Genomic DNA, 11,176 nt, shown 5'->3' with positions numbered 1-11,176 from the left:
ACACATACTTGTCTTGTCCCGTCTACCCATTGTACAGCGCTACGGAATATGACGGCGCTATAGAAAACAATAAATATGAATCATAAATCACAACGGGCTATTAAAGGGTTAATATTAATGGCATATTTAGTGAAACCTTTAGAAAAGTATATTGCTGTCGAGCATGGAAGGACCAGGACTTTATGCCATATGGGGCAGGTCCTGTGCGGTGCCTTATACTTTACATGTATGTGCATTCCGTGCGTGATGTAACCGCGGAGTCTAATAATAAACATATAGGTTCCTAGGAAAAATGCGAAATATTTGAGCGCATAGCGAGATACGGATAAATAATGGGGCTATATTTAGCACAAAGCGTGACCCCGTAGCCTTTCGCTCGCCTCTGCGCTTAGACGATGTCTCAATAGGTTTTAAAAAAAAACCAGAGACACCATTGCAACATTTTTTTTTATATATATATACAGAGGCCAGGGATGGAGAGATTTTCCCCCAAAAAACACTTATTAATTACCCCACTTCTCGCAGGAATTCCGCAGGAAAAAATCATTATTTTGCATCAGCGTTAGAAACTTGAAACCCTAGAAAAATAATAATTTTCAGAATTTTTATTTTGTGCATTTTTTTTTTTTTAAATTCTCCTTTGATAGAGAGGTGACCGATGACCCAAAGTGGACCTTTGTGAACGTTATACCTTAAGACAGAAAAATAAAAAAATAAATATTAATATTAATCGGACAAAAATTATGATTTAAAAAAAAAAAAAAATACTAAGGTCTTTGGGCTGTGATTGGTGCACGGCTTCTCTGATACTCTGCGCTCATCTCCATTACGAGTGGGTTATATGCCGACAATATGTCTGTTTAAGGGGAGAACCGTTCCGTCTTGTGAAATCTCATTCCTTCTGCCGCTGCTGACATATCACCTCTCCTGCCATACCAAAGAGTACTAGGTCAGAGGTATCCCTGCTCTGTGTGTATATACAATCCTGGGCTGCGTTCCGTCTGCAGATAATCCTGCTCTGTTCATCTCCGTAGATTTAGAATCCAGACTTGTTGTTTTTTTTATAAAGCACCGGAGTCTTTTCCTCTCTACTTAATCCCGAAGTGGGACATCCCTCTTCATCTAGAACCCATCTTTCATTATTTGACCTTACGGTTCTTAATAAACACAAATACACCGACATAAATATTATTTCTCCCCACAATAATAGACTGTGATATAAAACATAACAGGGTGGTGATGTAGCAGAGCTGGAGAGTGAAGTATGATGTCATTGTATTCATCCTAGGTGACAGGGTGATGATGGAACCAAACGCAGCGTGCCAAGGAATGAAGAACCCGCAACAATGTTACAAGGTTGCGATGGCCAAGAATTTCCTAACGTTCTTTTCAGGAAACTCTCTTTTTTATTTAGTCTTGGACTTGGAGTAAGGTTTGAGAAGATAGTTCTTGATGCTCTGAGTTAGGACAGAAGGTCAGGAGACCTCCGTGGATCGATGAGATAACTCAGCAGCCTAAGCAGATGAAGAAAAGCACCATTGATGGTCCTTGAACATTGATCTTCCATTGTTATGGACCTGGACTTCCTCATCGCTCAAGCTCTGCGTTCTTTCACTCAACCTTGTGATGTTTTCAGCCAAGTTCCTTGCTTAGGTTAATGTGTAGCATGATTGATGTCTGGAGGAGTTTCCATAGGTAAGCCCGCCACGTCCAAGTATAGCATCTATTGATAAATCCTGTCGTCGTTATAAATACTCTGTCTATTACCCGACAGCTCCTAACCCATCCTCAATAATTCAGCTTATAATCGGAAACAACGTTCCTTTTCGTTACGGCATACTTTGGAAATCCGTACCATGTTTTTCCCTGAAGAAGGTCGTTCTTTGGCCTGTAACTCCTCAGCCTGACATCAACGTTTGGCGCTCTTTCCACCTTTGTAACCTGACCAGAAGATGTCAAAAAGAAAACAGTTAACTGTAAAACACTTTAGGGTTCCATAGATTCATTTTTGGGGGATGAAGTCTGGCTTTTGTGAGAGGGACCGCAGCTCTTCTAGCGCAGGCGCACAATATGTCGGTGGGACCTAATGTCCACTGTGATACATTATTTTAACCCCTTAATGACATTGTTTTCAATGGGTTTAGGGACCGCCCATTGTCCTTAAGGGGTTAAGGTGCTCTTCCACCTCATCTACTCAAATTAACCATTTTATTATTAACCCCTTAAAGACAATGGGCGGTCCCAAAACCCATTGAAAACAATGCGTTTTGAGCCTGTACATGTACGGGCTTTGTCATTAAGGGGTTAAACGCAGCATAAAAATCATCATTCCTTGAGCTTCTACTTAATACCCAAACCTTTCATAGAAATAATTTTCCAATCATGTAAATTGTTCATATTTTTTTTTAGGGAATGCCTAATTGTCATGTGGCACATAGGTAAGCACGGAAAGGCTAGAGATAGAGAAAATAAAAATATTAGTAATATTTTTGTATGGTTCTTTGTGTGATCTTGTAATAAAAAAAAAGAGAAATGTGTTAATGATTTTGTGTGCAAATAAAATTTGTCAAAAGCAGATTCGCTTCATGTTTTTTTTAATGTTATTTATTTACAATTTTTTTTTTTTTAATTTTTTTTTTTTTTTTTTTTTAATGTTTAATGGCTTCGATGTCTCATTTACCCAACATCATTCCCACCGGAATAACTGTCTGATATAATATTTGGTTTTTTTTTCTGGTCTCTTCATTTTCTTGTCTGGTAAAAAAATTGTAGATTTATCTGGGAACTTAATTCATCAATCAATGGTAGGATACTTATTTTTTTTTTAAAATAAAAATAAAAATGAGCAAAATTTACAAATAGTAAAGATAATATCTGTGTTCTGGTGTTTTTATGAAATGGCGAACATTCTCATAAAATAAATGATCCCCAAAACTAGATAAATAAAAATAGATAAAAAAACCAGATAATTTCTGGTTAAGTGGACTGCCATAAAGCAATCAGCTCAGTGTGGTGTTTGAGCAGAGAAAGTCATCTGAAATATCACATGACCGACAACAATGGCCGCCTCCGGGTCTGCAGATAAAGGGGGTTTATTGGAACAAAATGAGATAAAACCAGCTCTATGTGCTATGCACAAAGATAATATTAATAATCATTAATATTCATTGTAAAAAGTTCTAAAATAAGATATTTTCTCCCCAGAAAATCCCCAAAGCTGGTTTCTGATATGAACTCCCAAGAAAAGAAACCGTGACTGCAAGATAAATGAGCCAAAAAATGTGATACTTCCCATTGACTCCATTATACCACTTTAACACTTTAAACTTTTGTACTTAACACCTTTAGCGGTGTTTACATTCAGGAAGATTGTCCTAAGAAGCATTTAAGTTTTATGTTTCATGCTTGTGCCGGCTTGCTTCAAATATTAAAAGCCAAAACATTCTTCTGCTGCATTTTGCAATTCTTTTTCTTTTTTTTTTCTGTAGCATTATTACATTAACCTCTTTGGAGTCTTAAAGGGAAATTGTCACATTCTAAACTATCCCCAATCATGACTCTAACGTCTGTGGACGCCATATCTACTATATGTAAGGACTGATACAATCTGTTGTCCCTTTCATTCCTTTTCCTACGACGGTGACGACCGCAGAGTCTCCATTAAGATCGGTCAAACCCCAAGTTGGCTCACTTCCACAATCTAAAAGTTGTCCATCGACGCCACCACCCAACCTCCCCTTGGCTTTAGGCACCTAGTCTGACACCCTACCATAATATATAGATTCGCGTTCAGGGTTTTAGGAATTGTTCTCCTTTCCCCAGAAGCTCTTCAGAAGTATGTCAGCCAAGAGCACGTGTTACAATAGCCGCTTGCTGCGTAAAAAAAAGTGGTTTATGACCATTTGTCCTATGTATTTAAGGGATTTAGGGGGTGCGGTAGGCATTTTTGCCCCGGGGATAAAACGATGCCAGTTGCTAGTTAGGTGAGTACAAACATAACATAACATAACATGCATTTAAACCAGTTGCAAGGTTCTCCCTATAAAGTAGTTACTCTTAATAGCCAAAGAGAATGAGCTTGGGTGTCCTGGGTATGTGTGGACCAGTCTTTGGACAACACAGAAAGCGACCAAGAGAGGTCTTTCCTCCCTTGGGATTGTCCGACTGGAGCGCGCCAGCCAAATGTGGTCCTCTGTGAGCCTTTTGGATGGTTGATGATGGTTTGTATATTGAGTGTATGATTGAGTGGTGGCTTCTCTTGAAGGGAAGAAGGTGAAGACGTTGGTTCCCAGGTCAGTGACAGCTCAGAGTAGAAAAAGAAGAGTGAGGAGTAATGTTTGGAGGAAGCCTCCAGGAGGTGTTGAAGAAGGGACGTTGCTCTGAAGAATGTGTGGTTGGGCATTAATGAAGAGATGAGAACGTCACTGTCAAAACACAACAGTTAAAGTGGGGTCAGAAAGTGCAGATGAAGAAAGGTTGAAGTATGAGGCCAGAGGCCATTAGGCAAAGCATGTCGTTGAAGGAGAGTAGACAAGGAACCTGGACAACACATAAGAAGGTGTCTGGAGAAGAGTCCAGGGTGGTCAAAGGGGTGCAATCGAGAATAGGAGGGTAACCACCTGCTATAGTTTTAGTGTCTTGAGATGGAGTTGAAACAGAGAGAATGGCAGAAGAAAACCTCAAGAGGGAGTCCAAGATATAAAAGAAGTGACGTCGGTTTGGATTAAATCGGCAGAAAAAAACCTGTTGTTTGGCTGACGGATTGTAACGAAGCTGGCTTTGGGACAATGTATTATTGAACACCTGCGGTGGTGGCTGTTTAAGAGGACAGGTGGGGGTCATGGCGGGCAATGAGTATTCTGAAATCATGTGACTGATGATCAGAGACATCACATGACCTCCGGGTAGCCTCGTCTGCCAATTACCAAGTCATGGTGTTCTGCAATGAAAGTAGTTTATAAAATAGGACCATAAAAAAAAGTTAATATTTTTAAGGGTCTGCTCATTTTGAGATCCCAAAGAACGCCAAGAAATGTTAATTTTTTTTTCATGCTTTTCGCCACAATGCAGCTGTTTTTTTTTTTTTTTGTCTAGTGCCGGAGTACACATACTCTCTGGCACAGAGATTTGTTCTGAAAAAAAAAAAAGTAATGAAATCCAGAAAGGAATTGAAAGAATTTACAGAACGGGAGTTGGTATATTTGGCTGACTCAGCGCAAAAGGAGTCCATAGGTACCGACTCACACTGCATATTGCGAGTAACACTTCTTGCCCTTACTCCGCGGGGCTGGCTGCTGAAGTCTTTTCCTAGCGCGGTAAAGCTGGCTGGACTTCCAATTATTAACGGCAGATCGAGGTCACTTCAGGGTGAATGATGATGAAATTAATTGCAAATAAAATTATTACTCATGGCGTGAGTGCAATAGATTCTGGTATCACGCAAAGTGGCAATAAAAACATTTTTCGTGGTGGCTATAATGCTAAGCGCCTCACGTAATCTCAACATTTTCGGGTGTAAATGGGACGTATATCGCATGAAGGGGCCTGGTCTACACTATACTAAGGAGGCCAGCTTGCAGTTTGTTTAGGAGGCTGTGTACTGGAGCCTGGACTCCACTGTAATGCGTTCTGGAGGCTGTGTGTGGGATCCCGGCCTCCACCGTGATGTCTTATGTAACATAGTTCATAAGGTTGAAAAAAGACCAAAGTCCATCAAGTTCAACCTGCGCTTCTGAGCCTGGCCTCCACTGTGGTGTGTTCTGGAGGCCGTGTGTCGGATCCTGTCCTCCACTGTAATGTGTTCTGGAGGCCGTGTGTCGGATCCTGGTCTACACTGTAATGTGTTCTGGAGGCTGTGTGTCTGAGCCTGTCCTGCACAGTAGTATGTTTTGGATGCCGTGTGTCGGATCCTGGCCTCCATTGTAATGTGTTCTGGAGGCTGTGTGCCGGATCGTGGCCTCCACTGTGGTGTGTTCTGGAGGCTGTGTGTCGGATCCTGGCCTCCACTGTGGTGTGTTCTGGAGGCCGTGTCTGATCCCGGCCTCCACTGTAATGTGTTCCAGAGGCCGTGCGTCCGAGCCTGGCCTCCACTGTGGTGTGTTCCGGAGGCTGTGTGTCGCATCCCGGCCTCCACTGTGGTGTGTTCTGGAGGCTGTGTGTCGGATCCTGGCCTCCACTGTGGTGTGTTCTGGAGGCCGTGTCTGATCCCGGCCTCCACTGTAATGTGTTCCAGAGGCCGTGCGTCCGAGCCTGGCCTCCACTGGGGTGTGTTCCGGAGGCTGTGTGTCGCATCCCGGCCTCCACTGTGGTGTGTTCTGGAGGCTGTGTGTCGGATCCTGGCCTCCACTGTGGTGTGTTCTGGAGGCCGTGTCTGATCCCGGCCTCCACTGTGGTGTGTTCTGGAGGCTGTGTGTCTGATCCTGGCCTGCACTGTAGTGTGTTATGGAGGCTGTGTGTCTGATCCCGGCCTCCACTGTGGTGTGTTCTGGAGGCCGTGTCTGATCCCGGCCTCCACTGTGGTGTGTTCTGGAGGCTGTGTGTCTGATCCTGGCCTGCACTGTAGTGTGTTATGGAGGCTGTGTGTCTGAGCCTGTCCTGCACAGTAATGTATTCTGGAGGCCTTGCCGGAGCCTGGCCCGCTCTGTTATGTGTTCTGGAGGTTGTGTGTTGGAGCCCAGCCTGCACCGTGTCTGCTTCTCAGAATCTGGGAGACATTCTAAAGTGACTAATTTCTGTTGGAGGGTAAAGAAAAAAGTTATTAATTCATAAACCTTGAGCTGCTATATATAGCAAGTCAGTGTGTACCACTGGCATCCTCTACCGAGCGAAACTAAGGAATATGGCAGCCATCCAGAGTGAAAGGAAGAGGTGGTGAAAGAGAGGAAAGAGAGAGGGGAGTGAAGACTTTAGAGAGAGAAAAAAAGAGAGAAGATTGGAAAAAGAGAAGAGGGAGAGAAATGCAAGAGGAAAAAAAAAACAAAATATAAGTGAGTGCGATGAGATAAAATAGAGGAAGAACAGGAGAAAGGAATTAAATGCAAATTGAAAAAGAGCTTGGGCACATTGGATGTAGGATGGGAAGAAGACTTGTGGGAGAAAAATAGTGGCTAGGTGAAAAGACGAAGAATAAGAGGGTGGAATGGAGATATTCAATACTAGAATCGTTTGGAGAGATAGGCGTGAAAAAGATGGGAAGAGGTTGAAAGCATATATTGAAGTCCAGCTTTTGTTGGGCTATAACTCTCATTACGCTCGGACGTTATAGTCTAATAAGGTACACAAAGTAAGTCTGTTAGGATATGGAGAAAAGGTTCCTTTGAATTCCAGGCTACATGCAATGTTACAAAATAGAATGAAATAATACATTTCAAAACTTGTTTCTTTTGATCTATACATTTGCTTGATTTGCTCACAAGGATATCTGAAACATGTGAGCATATAGATATACAGCGATCAGCCATAACATGATGACCACCTGCCTAATATCGTGTAGGTCCCACTAAACCTAGTTTAGCTGCTTGACGTCACTATAAATTATGAAGGCTTATTCCCAATAAACTCCTGTTGCTTGGCTGGCCCTGTATAATGTATAGTTAAGAAAGCGAGATTTCTTCAAAGTCTTATAACCCATTGAATTATACTTTATATAGGGTCAGCTCAGCCGTTCCAACTGGAGAGACATGGTGGTCTTGGTCCAACTGGAAAGACATGGTGGTCTTGGTCCTTCACGCTATATAGTGAAGTGACTCAATCAAAACCAGAGCTCCTTTAGTGAATAGACCTCAAGGGTTACCAAGCGTACCAGGCTCTATAGTCATATGACGTAGTTATGGTAACATACATGACGAGATCTTTTCTGTATGGGTTGTGTACATTTAGAATATAAATAAAAAGGCTGACATACATCTTGTCTCACCGTGAAAACAAACTCTCCCCGTTCCCTAAAGTACTTATCAGTTTGCCTCTGGCCTGCCCAATTTATCTTATAATGGCTTCTCAGTTTACAAAAAAAAAAAGAACATTGGACGCTGGAGGTTTGCATGGGGTTGGTTGCTTCATGTTTCTTTTATCTTCCACAGTTTGCCCCCCTCGGGGCAAAAAGCAGCAGCTGCGATAGTCTCACCAGATGTGCACCTTGTACATCAAACAGTCGCCTCCAGCATTAACCATATCGAGAACTGGAGATAGCGCTAAATCAGTAGCTCTCTGCCGGATACGATGTCTCGAATGTCCTCATGTATGGGGACTGCTCTTCTAAAAAAAAGGGTCTATAGCTCTTTCTTGTTACGCGAGGCTTGTAAGGATGCGGAAAGTAGTTATTACACTGATTTGTGCTAAATTATAAAGTTACGCGGTTACGTTTGGGTTCCTCAGAAGCTGACCTAGACATGTGGCATATGTGACCTCTTGAGACCTGTACCCATCTGATTACAATAGTGTACCCTGGGGAATACAAACTTCTGCCACATCAGTAGCACATCATTAACTACTTCAAACAGGGCACCGGAAAGGGCACATCCTAGACGGAGCCCGGCTCCAAATCAGAGACGCAATCACTTCATCTATGGATCAAAGCTGGAAGCTCTGAGTGGCCAAGTCTCGTCAGGAAAGAAGGAAGACCAAGAACGGCAAAACACGTACATTATGTGTAGATTATGTGTGGTGGAGATGTCCTAACAGCACCTAGGAAGGAGAAAAAATATGTAGAGGTTCTAAGGTAAATTAAAACGGAACCATTAAAGTATTAAAAGTCTGTATATTGTGGTAACATTTGTAGCATTTTCCTATTTTATTTTCCTTTGTCGTCTCGTGCTTCATCACGAACTTGGCTACTTTGTATTGTTTCTTCTTAAGAACCAATTTTGCTTCATTCATCATTTTTTCAGGGAATATTTAATTGCCATGTGATACAAAGGCAGTCCCTCATAGGCTGTTTCCATGGAAATCAAACATGTTTTTTTTTTGCGTTAATTTAATGTGACTATACCTTGACCAAGAGGATCGCAGACAGATCTGCTCAGGTTTATTTGCTTAACGTGTGAAAGGGAACTCAATTCATGTTTTGTCTAAGTTTGACGGCCCCATAAAGCGCGTCCACGTACCGGTTGTCACCGGATGCATGTGTGTATGTGTGATGGTGTTGATGGGATTGGGGAGAGACTGGAAGGAAAACACATCGGGATGTTTCATTTCCTGCAGCGGACATAAGCACCGTGTTGTTCTGTGTCACTCTAATGATGACACAGACCCTTTTGTGTGTCACCGCGTCCAAGTGACAGAGAGACCAACGTGTCAATGTCTCAGACTCGCTGTCTCACCCGTGCGAAGCAGCCTGTACGTTTTGTATTGACAGTCTGTTTCCCGGGGCTATAATTTACACTGCACCTTTCTCCGGGTGCATCCAGTGTCAGGCATGAATGAGACCTCCTTGCGACCTTGCCTGTGAGCTCACCTGGATTCGGAGTCTGGATGGCAACAAAGTATCTCAACGTGTGACATTTTCCTTGTACAGAACACATCAAGAAACTAATTACTTGTATCTGAGTCACTGGCTCGGGATCTGCGCTGGCAGTTGCCCAATTTTTTAGTGTTCCCACCCTGAAGAGAGGTGAGTGCCAATTGTTTGTGTAGGAAACACTGACCTAATACCACTTACACACCTCTGGGGGTTCCCCTCCCACAAGCCTCTGGAGGAACCCCTCCTGTATGCAATAAAAATACCCCTCCCATTTTAGGGAGCCCTCTTCCATAAAGTGCAAGGATTTCTTTCCTAGAAACCTCTGGGGATCACCGCTGATGAAGTCCAGGTGGCCTCTGCCATAACATGAATCCCTCGTCATGTATGAGAATTCTGGACATTTCTGGGGAGTCCTCTCGACATTTCTGGGGAGTCTTCTCCACATTTCTGGGGAGTCTTCTCCACATTTCTGGGGAGTCTTCTCCACATTTCTGGGGAGTCCTCTCGACAGGATACCTGGTTTTAGGAGCTCCTTGAAGTTTGCAGGTGACGGCAGAAACAGGTAAGTCCCGAAAGCAGCCAAACTTCTCCTAAAACTGTTTATCTGTAAAGTTGCAGAGATCCTCTGCAGTTTTTGGTTAAAGCGATCCTCTGAAGGAACACCCAAAATCTAGTATCTGAAGCAAGCAGACTTGCTGGGATTTTGCACGGGATCCATGCTTGCAAGTTGGCGTACATACAGGTTTAGAGGATACACCAAAATAACACTTCTCTTGAATATTCATTTCAAGGTTGACCTTAGGCCAATAAGTGGTCAACAAGGCTGGCTACCAAATGTTATCACGATTAATGGGATATCTCAGAAGATACATTCTTGGGTTCTTAGGTGGAACCTAGTGAAACGCTTGGATGGGGAAATCCTTGGTGAGTAGCCACGCTAGCCTTTTTTTTTTAAGTCTAGAAAGTTGTTTTTTATTTTTTAAACTCAGAAATGGGATTTTATGAATAGTACGTGCGGCGATACACAGCACAGCACGCGAAGGGTTTACTGGAAGTTTTATGAATAAATGGTTCGTGAAAACAGCAGAAGAACGCCTGCCAATGATTCTTGGCCTAAACAGTCCGAGCGGTAACAAAAACCGCCTTGAGAATCCCTCCAAACTTATCGGTTGGTGAGAAAAGCACTCCGGTGATGCTTCCAGAGGTATAAAAGTGTCCAGAATGTCTTTCCACTTGATGAATGGTCTCTAGGAATTGACCTAGAAGTTGGAGTGAAGAAGAGCGTTGGGACTTTCTTTTTCTCCCTGCTTGATAAATGTTTGATACGGACCATCGAGGTGGCGTCCCTTAATGTGTTCAGTAGGGGTGAAGATGCAGATAAAGTCATACTGGATCCAGAGTGTGTAGAAGACATTATTAATGTCATTAAAATAAGTTATTTAGCTCATATAATGCCTCTTCTTACGAGCTGGGTGGACATCGGGCATTTGGCTTGAGCCCATGTTGGCTGCACTAGACTTCATCGCTAGAGATGCCATGGGTTCATGATTTGTAATCACTGAGTATCTGGTACACAAAACCTCAAGATCACCATTTTATTATAAACTCTAGAGAAAGTAAACTCTTCCACAATCTACCCTAAGCTCCTCTCATTTACAAACTGTGACGGAACTTTGGGGGCAAACCTCTCGCCAAAGAAATGCCCAGTGTTTCTCTAGA

Source organism: Spea bombifrons, chromosome 4 (assembly GCF_027358695.1).
Source record: "Spea bombifrons isolate aSpeBom1 chromosome 4, aSpeBom1.2.pri, whole genome shotgun sequence".
NCBI classification, from domain to species: Eukaryota; Metazoa; Chordata; class Amphibia; order Anura; family Pelobatidae; genus Spea; species Spea bombifrons.
Note: the sequence above shows the minus strand (reverse complement) of the source record.